Source organism: Aethalodelphis obliquidens, unplaced genomic scaffold, assembly GCF_003676395.1.
Source record: "Aethalodelphis obliquidens isolate GAN/ISIS:26980383/991018 unplaced genomic scaffold, ASM367639v1 scaffold27, whole genome shotgun sequence".
NCBI classification, from domain to species: Eukaryota; Metazoa; Chordata; class Mammalia; order Artiodactyla; family Delphinidae; genus Aethalodelphis; species Aethalodelphis obliquidens.
This window is the reverse complement of record NW_020837971.1, coordinates 19,126,745-19,148,362: the sequence shown is the minus strand read 5'-3', so window position 1 is coordinate 19,148,362 and position 21,618 is coordinate 19,126,745. Positions and strand designations below refer to the sequence as shown.

Below are 21,618 nucleotides of genomic sequence, written 5' to 3'. Positions count from 1 at the left end.
CTATTTTTTGGTGATGCCATCCAGGTTGACTCCTACTTCCTACTATTGAAACCCCACAACTCAGATTGGGACTTCAATTCATGGGCCGGGACTCGAACCCAGCCAAAACTCAGATTAGGACTTGAACCCACTGTCTTTTAATTAAAATCACACACTTGGTCTGAGGACCTATTGAAGTTCAGGCTCTTTATGCACAGAAAGAATTCAGTGAGAGACAAGTGATAGGTAAGAAGTGGATTTTTTTTTTTTTTTTTTTGCGGTACGCGGGCCTCTCACTGTTTTGGCCTCTCCCGTTGCAGAACACAGGCTCCGGATGCGCAGGCTCAGCGACCATGGCTCATGGGCCCAGCCACTCCACGGCACGTGGGATCTTCTCGGACCGGGGCATGAACCCATGTCCCCTGCATCGGCAGGTGGACTCTCAACCACTGTGCCACCAGGGAAGCCCCAGAAGTGGATTTATTTAGAGAGGTACACACTCCAGAGACAGAGTGTGGGCCATCTCAGAAGGCAAGAGGCCCCAAAATATGGTGTGGTTAGTTTTTATGGGCTTGGTAATTTCATAGTAATTTCATGAGTGGGAGGATTATTCCAACTATTTCGGGGAAGAGGCAGGGACTTCCAGGAATTGGGCCACCGCACACTTTCTGGCCTGTCATGACGCCTGTAGGTGTGTTATTTAGCATATGTTAATCCATTACAATGAGTGTGTAACAAGGCTCAAGGTCCACTGGAAGTTGAATTTTCTGCCATCTTGGACCTAGTTGGTTCTAACCAGTTTATGTCATATCCAAGGCCACGTTGTTCTTTTAAAGGTTGTGTCCTGCCCTCTTCCTTCTTGTTTCACTCTCACAGTGAACTCTGCACACACCTCCCCTGTATCCTTTGCAGTAATTTCTTTAGAATGTATAGGTAGGTGCATAGTATACCTACTGTACACATTCTTCACCTGACGTAGCAGATGGCCCCAAGGTGGCTACCAGTCTACCCTCCACTCACTTGTGCATGGACACTCCCAAACCCTCACATCTCTGCCAACACTTGGCATTATGCAGCATTCTAATTTTTGCCAATCTAGAAGTATTAAGTGATACCTCATTTTTTAAAAATTTCTGTTTTAATGATTTTGAATGAGTTTAAGCATCTCTTCGTATCCTAGCTTGGCTTTGTTTTCCTCTTCTCTTTCTAGTTTCTAGAATTTACTGGTTTCTTGAAAATAGAGATTAATGTTTTATTATTATTGCTGTTTTTACTGATTGGCAGTATTTTCTTTTGCATTCTAGACAGCAATTGTGTATCACCTTTACACCTTTTATAATTATCCCACAGTCCTTGGATATTCTGATGTGTGGGTTTTTTTTTTCTCTCTCTCTCTCTCTTTGTTTTCCCATTTGGGAAGTTTCTTTTTTTTTCTTAATTAATTAATTATTATTATTATTATTTGGCTGCATTAGATCTTTGTTGCTGTGCGTGGGCTTTCTCTAGTTGTGGCAAGCGGCAAACTTTTTTAAAAAATAAATTTTATTTATTTATTTTTGGCTGCATTGGGTCTTCGTTGCTGCACACAGGCTTTCTCTAGTTGTGTTGAGCAGGGGCTACTCTTCGTTGCGGTGCGCGGGCTTCTCATTGAGGTGGCTTCTCTTTGTTGCGGAGCATGGGCTCTAGGCACACGGGCTTCAGTAGTTGTGGCATGCGGGCTCAGTAGTTGTGGCTCGCGGGCTCTAGAGCACAGGCTCAGTAGTTGTGGCAAGCAGGCTCAGTAGTTGTGGCACACAGGCTTAGTTGCTCCACAGCATGTAGGATCTTCCCGGACCAGAGCTTGAACCCGTGTCCCCTGTATTGGCAGGCGGATTCTTAACCACTGCGCCACTGGGGAAGTCCCCTGGGAAGTTTCTATTGCACTGATTCTTTCCTCAGATGTGTCCGGCTGCTGGTGAGCCCATGAAAGGCAGTCTTTATTTTTGCTTCAGAGTTTCTAATTCTCATATTTCCTTTTAATTCTTTCTAAAAGTTTACATGTTCTCTAATTACATTGCTCACCGATTCTTGTATGTGGACGATTTTCCCACCAGAGTTCTTAGCATATTAATCATAGTTATTTTAAATTCTCAGTCTGACTATTCCAAAATCCCTATCCCTGCCATATCTGAGTCTGGAATTCTTTCTTTGCCTCTTTGGATTGTATTTTTTCCTTTTATCAAGCTGTGTAATTTTTTGTTGAAAGCTGGACATGAAAATAGCTGGATAAAAGAACTAAGGTTAACAGGCCTTTATATTTATATTAATATATAATATAAGGTTTTATATTTATCTGGGTAGGAGGTAGGCTGTGTTTAACGTTTGTAGAGGTCAGAAACTTAAATCTTCTCTGAGAATTTTTAGCAAAAAAGCTGCTCACCTGTATCCTTTGTGTTTTCCTAGATACTCCTTCTAGAGGCTGAGCCTCGCAGCCAGTTCAGTTGTAAACTCCCATTATTACACCAGAGAGCTACTGATGTGGCCACCTGGTGTGGTGTGTGGAGGGGGGAAAGCATCCTAGAATTCTATTATCCCATCTCGGTCTTTTTGTGAGTCAGTGCTCCTGGGCTGTGACCTCCACAAGTGACTCTCAGTTTCCTGCCACCTCCCCACCCTTAAGACCTTAAGTAAGACAGGAAGGCTAGAAAGAGGTAGAATTGGGTATATTCCATCCCGATGTGGAAGGCTGGAGAAGGCTGGAGTTGGGTATTTCCCTCCCCCGCAGTCCCCCTTGGTTAAGGCTGTGGTAAAACCCAAGTTGCTTAGACTCTGTCAAAATAGTTTTTCTTGACGGCAGGTCTTTGTTAAGGAGAATGGAATGCCCTGGGTGTGTATCAAAATGGTAATGTTTCCTCTCCCCGCCGAGAAGCATGAGGGTTTTTTCTCCTATCTTTACCCTGAGAACCTGGTAGGGCTTCTGGAGGTAAAATTAAAGCTGGGTCTCCAGGAGTTCTTATCTTGCAAGCTGGCCCAGGCTTAAGCTCCCATCTTCCAGCTGCTCTTTGCAACAGCAGCTTTGCTCCCAGTAAGCTGTGATTCTCTGTATCTGCCCAGCTGTCTCTCTAGTTTGGGGCATGCTAGTTTGCCCTGAGGTCAGTTCTCTGATAGATCTGAGAAAAGTTGATTTTTGTTTAAGTTCTTTTTCTTGTTCTGAGAATGGGAGTTCTGACTTCCAACGTCTTTATATGTTGGACTAGAAACCAGAAGTTGCAGGTCACTTTTAGAGATCATAAACACTTTTCTAATTCTGTCATGTTTCAATTACCCATAGTTACATTTCGTGGAATGAAAATCTTTAATTTGTCTGTCAAAACATCACCAGTATGTTTGCCTTTGAGCATGCCTTTTAAAATTGTGTTCAAGGAGACTTTTCCTGTCCCTAGTTGAAAGAATATCCTTTTATATTTTTCTCTATTGACTTTGTAATTTTGCCTTTAGCACTTGGGTCTTTAATTCACCTGGTGTCAAGGAATGATTCGGTTTTGTTTTTCTCCATAGAGTGAGCCAGTTTTCCCAATAGAATCTATGAAACAGTCCATTCTTCCCCATTTGATTTATGGTATATTAAGTTCCCATTGATACAAATGCCTTTCTCCCAGGTCTCTGTTAAATCGCCTTGGTCTATTTGTCTGTTCTTTTGCCAGTTCTGCTGTGTTTTAATGCTGTGTCAGTATCTAGTAAGACAAATCCTTCTTCTTTCTTCTTTCAAGTTGAATGTATTTAAATGTACTCTTGAAGTAAATTTATTCTGGGTTTATCTTTGAGGCTTGTTTCTCCCATCTTTAATACAAAAGGAAAACAGAGATTCCATTAAGGCAGTGTTTCAGACAAACAAACCAACCCTTGCCTTTGTATATAAGGACATAGTTATTAATCCTGTGTTGTTGGGACCTGTACGCCAGGCTGTTTCTGCAGTAGTTCCATAATAAGCCTGTCACTCCCTTTCCCCCAGCTCACTTCAGAGCAGAGGGCGTACACTTTTGACAGAGCTGGCTGAGGTGCTGATGGTAGGAAGACGGCTTTTCTGTTGGGACCACATCGTGAATTCATCAATGTCATTCTTTACAAAAGCTAGTCAACCTAAAAAGGCCCCCACTCCTAGAGGCCATCTAGCGTAACTAGCTTGTTTTCTGGGTGAAATAATTGAGGGCCAATGAGGTGAGGTTATTCACCAAGATCTTCCAGCTTCCTCTTCACAGGCCAAGCACCAGACCTTTTCGATCCTGAGTTCATTGCTTCACCCACATTCCCCACACCACATGGCTTTCTTCAGCGAACAGGGCAGATAGAGACTCAACATGATAAATTCTGAGAGAGAGCCAAACATAAGCATGCTGTTCATTTTATATACGTCTGATGGGTGGATGGGAATGCAAAACATTCTTTGACTGAGTCATCAAACGTGACTCAGGACCTTGCTTCCAGTCGCAAGATGGAATTTCTTTTCTTGTTTACTGATAACTTCAGGCCTCTTGGGTTTCAGTATTTAAGTAAAATAAGGTAGATTTCAAGGTCTGTTGCAAATATTTTGAGGACAGCAAAGCTCTGACAGCAGGAAAGGGACTGAATTAGAAGCTGCACTGACCTAATTGCCCTACCATTGACAAATGACTAATTGATTCTGTACACACAGCTGCTAGAACTACAGTATGGAGATAAGGCTTGCCTGTATCCTTAATATAAATCATGTATCATTAAAAGGTAATTTGTGGTTTCCTTTAAACTAAGAGGCTACTCTTGGATGACAGAGGTATTCATCAACCAGTAGTTGCAACAGAAGATTACCATATAGCTTTCTATTAAGAAAAAAATTAATTTACCAAGAAATAATAGCACATAAGGTAATATATATTGTGTTTATTAGAAGTTATATTTTATACTATTTCAAATGTTTTATGATTCTTCCACCCTAGGAAAACAGACGTTTATATTTTTGGTTTTTCCTTATTTATAGGAATACATATTTTACATGGTATCAAATGATATTATTAGTAAAAAATATCGCTCTATGAATTAACCTTAGAACTTTTTTTGTGTTTGAATGCTCCTTGCAGTTTGGTGAGGTAATTTTTTTTGCACCTATATTAGAGCTGACCAGAACCACAGACTGGACTGCAGAGCTGACTTTGGCCTGGACAAAGACGTCTTGGTGCTGGACAACCTTCCCTTCTGGGCAGACAGCTCTTTGAGTTAGCCAGCATGAAATCAGTAATTTCATTCTCTTGGTTCAGATGAAATGAAACTATGCAGGAAAGGTACTTTGGGGCTTATAAGGTGATATGTTTTGAGGTCCCATAGAGAGCAGTTTGGTGATGCGTCTCCAATCTTAAACTGTAAGCTGAGAAAAGTCTGATAATAAGAATGTGGCAAAATCTATGTACCAAGGTCTTCATTACAGCATTATTTATAGTAACGAATAATTAGAAACAACTTAAATATTCAGCCATACAGAACATACTATTCATTAATATGGTATTTTAAGCAGCTACATAAAAGGTTGCTTTTAAAGACAAATGACAGGAAATATTTATGTTGAACAAATAAAGACATTTGAATGTGTCAACCTTAAAAATGAAATAGCATTTTTTTTTTTGTGTTTTTTTTTTTTTTTTTTTTTTTTTAAAGAAGGCAAGATGAGTTTATTTGGGAATTGCAGAGAACTGCAATTCGGGACATGCAAGCTACAGGGAGCCAAAGGCAAGTCCAAAGAGACCAAGGGAAAGTCAGCCTTTTTAGGTTTTAGGAGGAACCAGGAGATGGTTGCTTTGAATAAAAGTTCACTGGAGGTGGGCTTCCCTGGTGGCGCAGTGGTTGAGAGTGCGCCTGCCGATGCAAGGGACATGGGTTCGTGCCCCGGTCCGGGAAGATCCCACATGCCGCGGAGCGGCTGGGCCCGTGAGCCATGGCTGCTGAGCCTGCGCGTCCAGAGCCTGTGCTCCGCAACGGGAGAGGCCACAACAGTGAGAGGCCCGCGTACAGCACAAAAAAAAATTGTGCTGACTGCATATATTCCCCCTTCACCAAAATCACATTGATATATACTGACCTTCCCCCTACCTCTTTGGAGCAGTTTCTCCAGAAACTGAAATGCTGTCTCCCGGGCTATAGTCCTCATTTTGCCCCAAATAAAACTTAACTCACAACTCTGACACTGCAATTTTTTTTTAGTCGGCATTACTTTTACAAAAATTACCTTTAAGACAAAGAATAATCTTCACAATAATTTATGACATGAAGAGAGAAAATGAAAATGTTTATGCAAGACAGATACATGCTTTGCCACAAGTATTTCACACCGAAGTATTTCTTGAACTTCTAAAACTGAAAATGAGTTATGCATTTGATGACATTATACATTGTTGTGTGAGTAGTATGTTGTCTAGCAGATAATTTGTAAGTATATTACAAAACCAGCTCATTTGAAAGATGAAAGTGATGTTTTTTAATCGTTAGTATGTCATGATTTTATAATGTCATATTTTTACTTGTTATTTATTGTATGATTTCTATTAAAATAGAAATATATGATTTCTATTAAAAGAAATCATGTCTCAAAAATTTTGAAATTAGAAACAAAATTTTAATCTGTTTGAAAAACTTCTAAAACTATCAGAGCCGAGAGGAGCTTGAGAAGACATGACAACTAAATATGATGGACATTAGATAAAAACCAAGGAAATCTGAAAAAGGTATAGACTTTATTTATTAAAATGTTTCAATATCAGTTTATTACTGTAACAAATGGACCACACTAGTATAAGATGTTAATAATGTGGTATATGGCAACTCTCCACACTCTGCAATTTTTCTGTAAACTTAAAATTTTTCTAAAAAATATGTATAAACAATAGCTTCTAAATGAAATTTTAGTCATGTAACCACCCCCATAATCAAATATATAGAGCATTTCTATCACACTTAAAAGCCTCCTCCTGCCTCTTTTGCAGTCAGCCCTCTTCTCCCCATCCCAGCCCCTGGAAACCACTGCTTTCATTTATGTCCCTATAATTGTGCCTTTTCCAGAATGTCATATGAATATAATCATACAGTATCCATCCTAGAATATGTAACCTTTGTGTCTGGCTTCTTTCCATTAGCATAATGTTTTTTAACTTACTGAGGCATGTATCCATAGTTCCTTCATTATTATCACTGAGTACATTGATGGTTGTATCTCAAATTGTTTATGCATTTACTAGTTGATAAACATTTGGACTGTTTCCAGTTTGGGGCTATTATGAATAAAGCGGAAGCAAACATTCACCGACAGGTCTTTGTGTAGGCAAATGTTTTCATTTCTCTTGAGTCAATACCTAGGGTAGGGATGGGTCATATGTTAACTGTATGTTTAACTCTACAAGTAACTGCTAAAATACTTTCCAATCTATTCGTACTGTTTTGACTTCTGACAGATAATGTACAGGTGTTCCAGTTTCTCCACATTCTTGCCAGGAATTAGTGTTAAAAAATATTTTCCATTTTAGGCCATCTAGTAGGTATGTAGTAGTGGTGGATTTAACTTACGTTTCCCTAATAAATAATAACATGGAGCATCTTTCTATGTGCTCACTTGCCATCCACATACATTCTTTTCTGAAGTGTCCAATTTTTGTCCATTTAAAAATTGAGTTGCTTATCTCTTATTGGATTGTAAGTATTCTTTATATATCCTGGGTATAATTCTTTTACCTTATATCAAGTTTTTAAAGATTTTCTTCCAATATGTCTTTTCATCTTATTAACAGTGTGTTTTGAAAGCATAGCTTAAATTTTGTTAAAATCCAGTTTATCAGTATTTTTCATTTTATGATTATGCTCAAGATCTAAGCAATATTTGCCTAGCCTAAGCTTCTAAAGATTTTTGCATATGCTTCATTCTTAAAGTTTTAGAATTTAAGGTCTTATATTTAGGTTTATGATACATTTTTTTACATCTTTATTGTAGTATGATAGCTTTACAAAGCTGTGTTAGTTTCTGCTGTAGAACAAAGTGAATCAGCTATATGTATACATATATCCCCATATCCCCTCCCTCTTGAGCCTCCCTCCCACCCTCCCTATCCCACCCCTCTAGGTGGTCACAAAGCACCGAGCTGATCTCCTTGTGCTATGCAGCAGCTTCCCACTAGCTATCTATTTTACATTTGGTAGTGTATATATGTCAATGCTACTCTCTCACTTCATCCCAGCTTTCCTTTCCCCCAGTGTGTCCTCAAGTCCATTCTCTACGTCTGCATCTTTATTCCTTCCCTGCCACTAGGTTCATCAGTACCATTTCTTTAGATTCTGTATATATGCATTAGCATACGATATTTTTCTCTTTCTGACTTAGTTCACTCTGTATGACAGACTCTAGGTCCATCCACCTCACTACAAATAACTCAACTTTGTTCCTTTTTATGGCTGAGTAATATTCCATTGTATATATGTGCCACATCTTCTTTATCCATTCATCTGTCGATGGACATTTAGGTTGCTTCCATGTCCTGGCTATTGTAAATAGTGCTGCAATGAACATTGTGGTACATGTATATGATACTTTTTTTTGCGGTACACGGGCCTCTCACTGTTGTGGCCTCTCCCGTCGCGGAGTACAGGCTCCGGACACGCAGGCTCAATGGCCATGGCTCACGGGCCCAGCCACTCCGCGGCATGTGGGATCTTCCCGGACCAGGGCACGAACCCGTGTCCCCTGCATCGGCAGGCAGACTGCGCCACCAGGGAAGCCCCTATGATACACTTTTGTGTTAATTTTTTTTTTTACATAGGGAAAGGTAAGTGTTGAGTTGATTTTTCTTTACTTTCCTTCTGTTTTCTTTCTCTTTCTTTCTTACACTCTGTCACTCTTTTTTTTTTTTTTTTGGATATTTATATCCAATTATTCCAGTACCTTTATTTTAATACTACCCCTTTCCCTCATTAGGTTAGCTTGGCATCTTTTATTAAAATGAAATAACATAGATGTATGGTTTCAATGGCCTAAAAATAGGTATACCCATTTGGGGAGTAAATACTATTTACTTTTGTGTTTACTGTTCTACACACAATGTTCAGAATCCACTCAAAAATTATGAAGCAGAACAAACACAAATAAGATCAACCTTAAGAGAAAAAGGAAGCAACAAAGTCAGAACCACAAAAGATCCAGATACTGAAACTATCAGATGGATATTTCAAATAACTATGACTTATGTGCTAAAAGATCTAACAGAAAAGACAAAAACACAGAGAAAATAAGGGGAATTTTACCAGATAAATATAAACTATAAAAAGGTTCAAATGTAGATGGTAGAAAAATGCACACACACACAATATCAGAAATGAAGAATTCCTTAAGTGGGTTTATCAGCAGACAGGACACAGCTGAAGAAAGAATCGGTGAACACACTAGGTCAATAGAAATTATCCAAACCGAAACACAAAGAGAAAAAAGGGTGAAAAAAATAGAGTATCCAGGAGCTGTGAGACAATATCAAACTGTCTAACATACATGAAATTGATGTCTCCAAAGAAGAAGAAGAAAGAGAAAACATGACAAAAAAGATACTTTAGGAAATAATGGCCAAGAATTTTCCAAAATTAATTAAAGAAAAGAAAACATATAAATCTAAGAAACTCAAACACCAATTAGGATACACACACACACACACAACACACACACACTACAGTCAAATTGCTGAAAAACAAAGATAAAGAGTAAATCTTGAAAGCATCAGAGGAAGGAGAAGACACATGACACACAGGAAAACAAACACAAGGATGACAACAGACTTCCCCAAAATATGCAACCTGGAAGACAATGGACTGACAATTTTCTTGAAGTGCTTTCTTTGTTTTAAGAAGCATGCAAGATTTTCAACAAATGGTCTACTAATTTTTTAGACTTAATTTTTTTAAAGCAGATTTAGGTTTACAATAAAATCAAGAGGAAGGTACAGAGATTTCCCATATACCCCACCATCCCAAACATGTGTAACCTCCCCAATCATCAATATCACTCAGCAGAATGGTACATTTTTTAAAAACAAGAATGGACCTACACTGACATACCATAATCATCCAAAGCCCATGGCTTACCTAGAGCTTCACTCTTGATATTGTATATTCAATGAGTTTAGACAAATGTATAATGATATATACCAATTATTAAAATATCATACAGAAAACTTTTACTGCCCTAAAAATCCTCTGTGCTTTGCCTATTCATCTCTGCTCCCACCCAAAGATTGACATCTTTAAAGTATTAATATTTTTAAAAAATCCATCCAGAATTCTATACTCAGTGAAAATATACTTCAAAAATAAAGGCCAACTGAAAAGTTTTTCAGAAAAACAACATAAACTGAAGATAAAGGAAGTTCTTTAGGCCAAATAAGGATGACAATAAATCAAAACACCAAAGTACAGAAATGAATGAAAAGTGCTATAAATATAAATGGTAAATACAAGGGTATATATAAAGTATATTATTCCTTATTTTAAATTACTTTAAAAGATAATTGACTTCCTAAAGCAAAAAACAATAATGTATTGTGGGGTTTATTATATAGAGAGAATTAAAATCTATGACAAATATAGCACAAAAAATGCAAGAGAATAAACCTTATGGTTGTAAGGTTTTAACACTATATGTGAACTTATAATTTCCAGTTGACTGTGATGAGTTAAAGATGTACATTTAAACTCTAGAGCAACCACTAGAAAGTTCAAAGAGATGTTGTGAGTGGTGTAGCAAGATGATGGAATAGGAGTTTTCTACCATCATCCCCCCATAGAAGTGTCACATTTGACAACTACCCACGGACAGGAGCACTTTTGTGGGACTCCAGGATTTTGGCAGAGAAATTCATCATCAGAGAAGAAATCCTAGAATAGATGCACTGAAGAAAGAAAAAAGATAGTTTCACTTTAACCATGTAATTTCTCTCCAGAGGAGGCACAGTTCAGTGCCAAGAGAGCCCCCCTTGGCCCACAGTGTCTCCCATGTGGGAAAGTGAGAGCATAGTGAGTGAGCACACAGCTACCCCAGACATGTGAAGTGCTGTTCAAGAGGCCCACTTCTTTATTGTCTCTCCCAGATTACTGAGGTGATCAGCACAGCTGAGAGGTTGAGACAGCCTGGGAGTAGGAAAGAGAGGCCCATATCCTACCAACTGCTCTGCAATCTCCATCAGGAAGACTGCCATGATCCACCTGAGATGCCTCTCTTATTGATCCCCAAATGACCCAGGGTGCCCAAACACTCCACATGCCTCACTCCCTTTTTCCTCTGGCTGAGTCCCCAAAAGCACCTGTGCAGACAGTGAGTGCAAATATTTCACACAGATAGCAGGACTAGATGAAGGCCCACATACAGGACACTACCTTAAGGAAAACCAACAGAAAGCACCAAGTCTGGCTTTGCAGGATCAAAAGAAGGCTCTTAAGAATTCTTCCTCAGAGGGGAACAAGAGGTGTGGAGTAGATGAATCCATAGAGAAGGTCTGAGAGACCCTCAGAATCCTTAACCAGGCTGACTGGTGAAGGCATTTCCTTCCCAAAGGTAGTCAGTAAAGAGTGGAGGAGGTGACTGCATCTTCAAATGTGAGGACAGCAAGACAAGACTCAAGACATCAAAAAACATGAAAAATCCTTTGGTACCGTGAATCAAAGGAAGACAGTATTATTTCAATAACCAACCCCAAAGAAATGGAGATGTGTGAATGGTCCAGCAAAGATTCCAAATTATTGTTTTAAGGAAGCTCTGCGAGCTACAAGAGAACACAGACAACTCATCACAATCAGGAAAAACACATGAACAGAATGAGAAGTTCAATAAAGAGAAACTATTAAAAAAGAACCTAAGAGAAGAGTTGAAGAACATAGTGAAGTGAAAATTCACCAGTAAAGAGTGTCAAAACAGATTTGATCAAGTAGAAGAAAGAATTCATGAACTCAAAGGCAAGTCATTTAAAATTATGCATCAAAGATTTCCTGTAGAAAAGAAGAAGAGATAAAGAAGTTCCCTGACCAAAAAAAAGTTGAGGCAGTTCATCACCTCTAGACCTACCTTACAAGAAATGCTAAAGGGAGCTCTTCAAGCTGAAACAAAAGGACACTAATTAGCAATGTGAAAACATGTGAAAATATAAAACTCACTTTTCCTGTAAGGAAAGCACATTGTCAAATTCAGAGTACTCTGATACAGTAATTGTGTGAAAATAACTTAAAAATCTAATATAAAAGTTTTTTAAAGTGTTAAAAATAATTTTAGCTATAATAATGTATTAATGTTTACACCATATTAAAATGTAAATTGTGACATCAAAAACATAAAATGTGGGATTTTTTATAGTTTTGCATGCAGTTAATTTGTTGGCTGTTGTAACTATAAGATGTAACTATAAGTTGTTTTTTATAAGCCTCATGGTAACCACAAAGCAAAACCTATAGTAAGTACACAAAAATAAAGAGAAAGGAATGAAAGCATACCACTACAGAAAATCATCAAATCACAATGGAAGAAAGAAAGAGAGGAAGAAAGAAATTACAAAATAGCCAGAAAACAATTCACAAATCGGCAATGGTAAGTCCATAACTATAAATAATTACTTTAAACATAAATTATATATTAAATTATCTGAGCAAAAGACATAGGGTGGCTAATTGGATTTAAAAAAAAGATCCAACTATATGCTGCCCACAAGAGACTCAACTTCAGCTTTAAGGACTCACACAGATTGAAACTGAAGGTATGGAAAAAGATGTTCCATGCAGATGGAAACTAAAAAAGTGAGCAAAGGTAGCTATATTTATGTCAGACTTTAAGTCAGAAACTACCACAGTTGTTCATAATATTTCCTTATACTCTGTTTTGCTTCTATAAAGTTGATAGTAATATTCTCTCTCATCCTTGATGTTAGTAACTTGAGCCTTCTCCCTTTTTTTCTTGGCCAGTCTACCTAAAGGTTTGTTATTAGTGTTGATCTTTTCCAGAAACCAATTTCTTTTTTTTTTTATTTCTCTATTGTTTTCTATATCCTAAATAATAAATTTCAACTTTATCTTTGCTATTTTTTTTCTTTGTGTTTGCATTGGCTTTAGATCACTCTCCTTTTGCCAGTGTCTTAAGGTGGAATATTAGGTTTTTGAATTGAGATCTTGTTGATATAGACATTTACAGCCATAAAGTTTGCCCTAAGCACTGTTTTAGCTGCATTCCATAGTTTTGGTATTTTGTGTCTTCATTTTCAATCATCACAAAGTATTTTTAAATCTCCTTTGTGATCTCCTCTTCAGATATTTAGCTGTGTGTTGCTTGATATCCACATATTTGTTAATTTTCCAAATTTATTTGTTTTTTATTTTGAATTTTATTTTATTGCAGTCAGAAAATATATTTTGTTTTACTTCAGTCCTTTTAATTCTACTGGGGCTTGTTTTATGGCCTAGCACATTAGTATACCCTGGAGTTCATTCCATGTATACTTTGAGAAAAATGTGTGTTCTACTGTTGTTGAGTGTGTGTTCTACAGATGTTCTACAGTTTGGTCTGTAGACTAGACTTGAGGTCTTCTATTTCCTGTTCTTCTGTCTAGTTGTTTTATCCATTATTAAAAATGGAGTATTAAAGTCCTCAACTATTATTATTGAATTGTTGATTTCTTTTATCAATTCTGTTATCAATTTTGTTTTATTTATTTTGTTACTCTATTGTTAGGTACATGTATGTTTATAATTGTTATATCTTTCTGTTGGATTGGTCCTTTTATAAAATTTATAGAATTTTAATATGTATAAAATGTCTCTATGTCTAGTAATATTTTTTTGTTTTCAAGTACATTTTTCTCATATTAGTATAACCACTCCAGCTTTCTTATGTTTGTTGCTTACATAATTTTTTCATCCTTTTACTTTCAACCAAATTGAATCTTTGAATTTAAAAGGTGTTTCCTGTAAACGTCATAAAATTGGATCTTGTTTCTTTATCCACACTGCCAATCTCTGCCTTTTGATTGGAGGTTTAATCTATTCACACTTAATGTTAATATTGATATTGTTAGAAATATGTCTGACATTTCACATTTTATTTTCTATATGTATCTTGTCATTTTTGTTCCACTCTTCCTCATTTACTGTTTTCTTTTGCATCAAGCAAGTGTGTTTTAGTGTAACTTTTAATTCCTTTAATAAATTGTGTAAATTTAATTCCTTTTATAATATTTTTTGTTACTTTATGTATTTTGGGCTTACCATATATATATATTAAGTTGTCAGAATGTACTTCAGATTTATATTAAATAATTCCAGTGAGATATAGAAATGGTATTTCAGTTTTCCTCTTTTTCCTCTTCCCCTTTTTTTAAGACCTCTATATATGCTATAAAATTTGCAATACATTGTTATAATTATTAACTTATATAACTTTATGTTATTTTTAAAGTTGACAATAAAGGAAAGAAAATATATATTTCTACTGTTTGTCCTATTAACCTTCCTTTTTGCAATTTCTGGTTCTCTTCTTGTTCTTGTAGATTTGAATTGTTCTCTGCTGTCATTTCCTTACTCCAATATAGCTTTGCTCCCATTCACCTCTTTCATGCTGGTATTGTCAAATATATTACATTTCTATATGTTACAATCCTAACAATACATATATGTGTATACTGTTTTATACAGTTGATAGTTATATAAATTAAGTGATAAACTATGAATTTATACTGCCTTTCACAATTACATAATTATCTTTACTGGTACTGTTTATTTCTTTGTATAAATTTAAGTTACTGTGTGGAGTCACTTGCTCTAGGTCTGAAAACCTTATTTTAGTATTTCTTACACAGCAGGTCTGCTAACAATAAATTTTCTAAAATTTTGTGTATCTTGAAATGTTTTTATTTTACCCTCATTTTTGAAATATGGTTTTGGTGGAGATAAGATTCTCTTTTGACAGTTTTCTTTTAGGAATTTGAATACGTTGTGCCATTGCCTTCTGGCCTCCATTGTTTCTAGTGATCAGTCAGCTGTTCATTTTACTGGAGTTCCTGAAAACATGAAGGTTGTTGCTTTCAAGAGTTTGTCTTACACTGTGATGTGTCTGCACGTGAATCTCATTGGGTTTATACTACTTGCAGTTGGATGAATTTTAGATACGTGTTTTTCATCAAATTTTGAGTTTTCAGCCATTATTTTTAAAAACATTTTTCTATTCCTTTCTATCTTTCCTCTAACTCTTTAATCCCATTACACATATGTTGTTGTAGTTTATGGTATCCCACTTTCTCTAAAGCTCTGTACATCTTTTTTTAAATTATTTTGTTGTTGTTCAGATTGCATAATCCCTCTCACTTTAAATTCAGTGATTCTTTGTTCTGCCAGCTCAAGTCTACGCTGAGCCCATTTAGTAAAATTTTTATTTTAGTTATTGTATTTTTCAAGTTCATATTTTCCATTTGGTTCTTTTCATACTTTATCTCTCTTAATTGTTATTCTTTATTTGATGAGTCATATTATAACTTCCTTTATTGCTTTAAGCACTGTTTATTTTAGTTCTTTGAAGTCTTAACTGCTTCTTTGAAGTCTTTCTCTTTTAAGTTTGAAATCCGTACACTCTCAAAGGCAGTTTCTGTTGCCAGCTTTTTTTCTTGTGTATGGAACACATTTTCCTTTTTATTTAGAAATCTTGTAATTTTTTGTTTAAAGCTGGTCATTTTGAACACACTATTTTAGCAACAATGGATGCTGATCCCTCCCACCCTGCTCCCATACTCTTTGCAAGGCTTCTTGTTGCTTTGTTAATGCTTTTCGTTTGTTTGTTTGTTTAGTGACTGCTGAACTATGTAATGACGTATAATTCCCTGCAGTGTACAACTTCTGATGCCACTCCTCAGAAGGTGCAGCCTGGAGCATGTGCAGTTACTCTGCAATTGTAGTGGATTTAGTAGGGTTCCATTTGACTTTCTCCTTCCCTGTGATTATGTTAAACTGTCTGCCTACCTTGGTATCACATCCAGCTCTCAGTCTCCATTAATTGCTGGCTGACTGTTTTCAATAAGCTTTTGGGCATAAAATGCTACCTATTCTGACCCAAATCCTTGAGCCCACTTGTTGAGGTTTGTTCTGACCACAGGAGGGCTCTTTTTCACTGTCTCTTTCCCTGGCTTTCTCAGATAAACTTCTAGCTTGTTTACACTGTAGCCTGTTGCTCTCATGAAGCTTCCAGCCTCCTTTTAATTGCTTATCATCACTGCTTACCTCCATTGTTTTCCAGAGCACCCTTAGGCTTGAATTTCTCCACACTCTGTTCTAAATAGTTCCCTTGGGTAGAGCTTTAAAGCTCTGTGTTCTTATGACCTACATATCCTGTTGGGCAAAACCTCTGTGTCACTGCTCTGGAGGTGGGGACCAGCTCAGTGGCCCACTTCTCTCAGAGTGATACTCTGCTTCACAAACAGGTCACTGGGCTGGGGCAGCTGCCTCTGGACGTCTCTGCTTTCCTCCCCTGGGATACAGACTCTGGCCTATATGCTGAGGTGAAGGCAACTGGGGTCCCAGTATTCTTGGTCTGCCATGCCTGGGTAGTTTCTGTCCTGTGAGTAGCGGTTAGGTGGAGGAAGGGATCCCCAGACCTCTCACTGCTCTTGCTTCAAATACAGCCTCTGCAACACTGAGCTGGTGGCCTGCCCCTCAAGTAGAGGCACCACAGCCCTTGACTGGGAGCTGATGGAAAAGGGAGCACTATGTTCTTGGCTACAGCTCTGCAGAGTGAAGCTTCCACTTTGCTGAGCTAGAGCGAGGAAAGAAAGAGTGAGTCACGGCTCCAATGCCACAGACTTCTACTGTTCTTACCAAGTAGATATTCTTAAACAAATGCTTCTTCCTTTCTGTGTGTGCTTCCAGAGATTTAAAATGGTTGAGTTTCTTTTCTAATTTTTACCAGCTAGGTTATTTCACTGGGGAGGGGGTCCATGGAGGTCCTTATGCCACCATTCTGGAAATTGTCTCCTAATATCATATGATTTTAAGTCAAGAGCTTCAAAATTAGTGAAGCATATACATTGTGCTCAATAAAAAACATATATATGCAATAATAGTTTTATTTTTATGTATTATTTATGTATTAGTTATCTATTGGTGCATTGAAAATCGCAACAAAACTAAGTGTCTAATAACAACGTTCATTCTGCCTATGAATCTGCATTTTGACAGGGCTCCATGGGGATTCATTTTTGCATTACTCCATGTCAGCTAGCGTTCCTCAAAGCTTGGGAACTGGAATAATCTAAGGGCTTACCCATTCATATTTCTGATGGGTGATGTTGGAGGCTAGAATAGCTGGGGCTTTGGGGGTATCTCTCTATATCTTGTGTATATTTGTGGCCTGTTCATGTATGCTTCAGTATGTTTCAGCGTAGCTGACCTTTTAAATGTCACCTGAGGGCTTCTAAGACATGTGTCTTGAGAGAGTCAGGTGGCAGCTCTATGACCTTTTATGATCTAGCCTTGGAAGCCATGCAGTAGTCAGAGGCCCACCAGCTTCAACAGGGGGTAACAGGGCTTCCCTGGTGGTGCAGTGTTTGAGAGTCCACCTGCCGATGCAGGGGACACAGGTTCGTGCCCCGGTCTGGGAGGATTCCACATGCCGCGGAGTGGCTGGGCCCGTGAGCCATGGCCGCTGAGCCTGCGCGTCCGGAGCCTGTGCTCCGCAACGGGAGGGGCCACAACAGTGAGAGGCCCGCGTACCGGTAAAAAAAAAAAAAATAGGGGGTAACACAGACAAAATTTCTTCTGGAAGGAGTGTCAACAGTACAACTGGAGAAGAATGCATGGGATGGGATGCATTGGTATGGCTGCTTTGGGAAAATACTACCTGCAACAGGGGTAAAAGCTAACAGGTTGCTATTTATTGTTAGGAAATATAAAACTTTTAAATAATTTAAAATATAATTCACCTTTCTTTTTTAACTTCTATTTTATTTGTTTATAATGTATGTATTTCAGTAGAATATGCATGTAATTTATAAATAAGTAGTCACATAATGGGATTCTCTTCAAATTCCTTATTTTTTTTTTCTTTGCTGTACGCAGGCCTCTCACTGTTGTGGCCTCTTCTGTTGTGGAGCACAGGCTCCAGACGCGCAGGCTCAGCAGCCATGGCTCACGGGCCCAGCCGCTCCGCGGCATGTGGGATCTTCCCGGACCGGGGCACGAACCCGCGTCCCCTGCGTCGGCAGGTGGACTCTCAACCCACTGCGCCACCAGGGAAGCCCCTCAAATTCCTTTTAATAATGTATGGTATGATCAAAAAATTTAGAAAACTCTAATACAGAAATTCAAAATCAGGTTGAGTGATTTCCTCAGCAGTACACCAATATATATATTATGATAAAATTATTTTGTGATAACTTCCAAACAAGTATAAAACCCAAACTATTGGAACAGAATTATAATAATAATTAGCATGTGGTAAGAACACCCTATGTGTCAGGCATAGTCTTATGACTTACATATATTACATAAACACATAAGTATTTACATTTAGTTCTCTTAATAACTGTATGAACTAGGTATTTATTATTTCTGTTTTGCAGATGAGAAAATGGAATCTTGGAACGGATAAGTCAGCCAGCTTGTATGACAGAGCTGAACTCCAGAGCCTGTAATCTTAACTACCGTACAGAGAAATGAGACTTTTACAGGTGTCTATTGTGGTGTGTGTTTTTAGGAAAGTCTGTGGTGTGTGGTGTGTGGAAAATATTTAACAACCAGCCCTCCAAAAAGAAACTGTAGGCAAGTATATATGTACATCTGTTTATTATAATTTTTACTGACCCAAAGGAGACGCCCACATAATTTACAAATAATAATAAAAGATATATATTCTTTATCTTAATTCCATAACCTATAACTTCAGTGTGACTTGCTATTTCTTGCAAAATGCAACCTATACTTTTACTGCTCAAAAACAATGTAACAAAATCAGATGATGAATAAATGCTAGATTACTGTCTAATCAGCAAAGAAATTATTCATACTGTCAGAAAAAGGGTAGTTTCAACATGAATGTTGGTTGATAATTTTGTTTGGGCTAATGAGTCAGATGGAAGTGAAACAATGAAGATGCATGTCAATGAAAATAAGTGGAGGAAGCCAACTTTTTTAAGACATTACTACTATTTAGCAGAGGCATAAGTGTATTAAATACAGTAGGTTTCTAGAATATGCTCCCAGATACAAGAAGTATTCCTTAATTTTTTATCGTGGTAAAGTGAAATATACATAACATAAAATTTACCGTCTTAACCATTTATAAGTGTACAATTCAGTGGCATTAAGTACATTCACATTGTTGTACAATCATCACCACTATTCATCCTCAGAATTCCTTCATCACCCCAAACTAGAACTCTGTACCCCATGAAACAGTAACTCCCTATTCACCCCTCTCCAGGTCCCCAGAAACCACAATTCTACTTTCTTTCTATATGAATTTGCCTATTCTAGGTACCTCATATAAGTGGAATCATATAATAGTTGTCCTTTGGGGTCTGGCTTATTTCACTTAGCAAAATGTTGTAGCATGTGTCTGAATTACATTCCTTTTAAGGCTGTATAATATTCCATCGTATGTGTATATCATATTTTATTCATCATTCATTTACCAGTGGACATTTGGGTTGTTTCCACCTGTTGGCTATTGTGAATAATGCTGCTATAAACATTGGTGTACAAATATTGATTTGAGTCTTTGCTTTCAATTTTGGGGGGTATATACCCAAAAGTGGAATTGCTGGATCATATGGTAATTCTATGCTTAATTTTTTGGAAGAAGTATCTTACTGTTTTCCAGTGCCATCCTTTTATTTATTTGTTTAAGTTTACTCTCACTCTGTGTTCTGCCATTATCCTGGGGAACTTAAAGTTTCTAACATCTCCTTTGCTTCCACCCATGCTCTGATCACATATTATATCCATTTATTAATGTCTCAAACTCTTACTATTCTCTCCATCATTACAAACTTAGATTCTGAACACAGTCTAAGGCTTAGCTTGATTTCCAAGTATAGCAGAGACAGATCAATGATTGAAGAATGACTCTGTCTGGTAATATTCAATAAATGCATTATAACTTATTAAATTTTTTTATATAAAAACAAATTTATACCTTGTGAACAAGAAACAAAAATTCCTTCTAGGAGACAGACTATGAGCCAGTGGGAAACACAACTCACAGTACAAACAAGTGACAAATGACAATAATGCTATGTGATATATACACTTCACTAGTAGGAAATGCAAAATTTCAAGGGAAGTTAAAAGACGGAGAAATTTACTCTTCTTTGGGGAAGAATACCTAGCTGAGAGGTAACACTTGAGTTGAGCCCCTATAGATCTTCAGTGACAGTTTGTAACCGAGGAAGGGAGATCAGGGCAATCCAGGTCAGCAGAACAAATGTGCAGAGGCTCAGAGCTGGCAGGCGAGGCGGGGTGTGTTCAGGCAGGTTAGACTCAAATGTGTAACTGTGGAGGCAATGAAGAGGGGTGGGGTGGAGGTGGTGTCAGAGGATGAGGCTGAATAGAGTTTGGCCCTAGACTGAGAATGATTTTGAGTGACAGACTAAGGAGCTGCTCTTTAGTTTAAGACCAATGGAGACTCACAGCAGTTTGTAAGTAGAGGAGTGACATGGTAAATTCTGCATTTAGAAAGCCCAGCTCAGTGATCACATAGAGAAAGAACTGAAGGGATTTAAAACTAGAAAATAAGAGACCGGATAGGAGGTCAGTGTACCAGACAGTGCTCTGCTGTTGAGGATGACATTGGAGAGATACCTCTTGCATTTTTCTTCCAACACTGTTATAAATGTCTCACCTTGAAGACCAGTATAGAAAGTTCCATGCAGCAAAAAGAAATCTGTTTAGTTGGAGGTGTCAACTTTTACAAATGACATTTTAGCAAAATTTTAAGAGTGACTTTTGTAGCATTAGGAAAGAGGAATCACCATGTAGAATTTATTTGGCTTTCATTCTTTCTTTCCTCTGATAGGAGTTCGTCCCTGAAGAGCAAAGTACAAGTTTCTGACCTAATGTGTCTCCAGTCTCTTCTGTTTGATCACCTTTACATTGAGGCCAGCACACCTTTAGTGTGACACTTTTTATATTCACAATATCTTGTTTGCAGAAAGATTTTTCTTTTATCAGAAACAAAGACAATGTCCATCAGCCAGTGTTAGTAAAGGCAAGGATCAAACAGCCTTCCCAATTTATACTATGCTGACCACACTCAAAAATGAGAATTTATGTGGGCTTCCCTGGTGGCGCAGTGGTTGAGAGTCCGCCTGCCGATGCAGGGCACACGGGTTCGTGCCCCGGTCCGGGAAGATCCCACATGCTGTGGAGTGGCTGGGCCCGTGAGCCATGGCCGCTGAGCCTGCACGTGCTCCGCAATGGGAGAGGCCACAACAGTGAGAGGCCCGTGTACCGCAAAAAAAAAAAAAAAAGAGAATTTATGGCAGGATTCAAATCAATGCAGATAATTCCTTGATATATTTTAGGGAGTGGAATTTCTAACAGGTCTATTCTTTGCCTGAAACCTGCAAATACATGTGACTTTTAATGTTGTCA

The 21,618-nt window shown here is 37.8% G+C and overlaps 1 long non-coding RNA gene across 3 annotated transcripts in view; it reads left to right on the top strand.

Moving 5' to 3' along the window:
• Positions 1–21,380, top strand: part of LOC113629573 (uncharacterized) — a 135,122-nt gene extending 113,742 nt beyond the window's left edge. For 2 of the 3 annotated variants that reach the window (XR_003436614.1, XR_003436616.1), the window contains one exon: positions 18,588–19,557. This is a non-coding gene — a long non-coding RNA (uncharacterized LOC113629573). Of the gene's footprint in view, positions 1–18,587; positions 19,558–21,040 lie in introns of those variants that run through there. The other variant, XR_003436617.1, reaches the window with a different exon arrangement.
• The last annotated feature ends 238 nt before the right edge of the window (positions 21,381–21,618 follow it).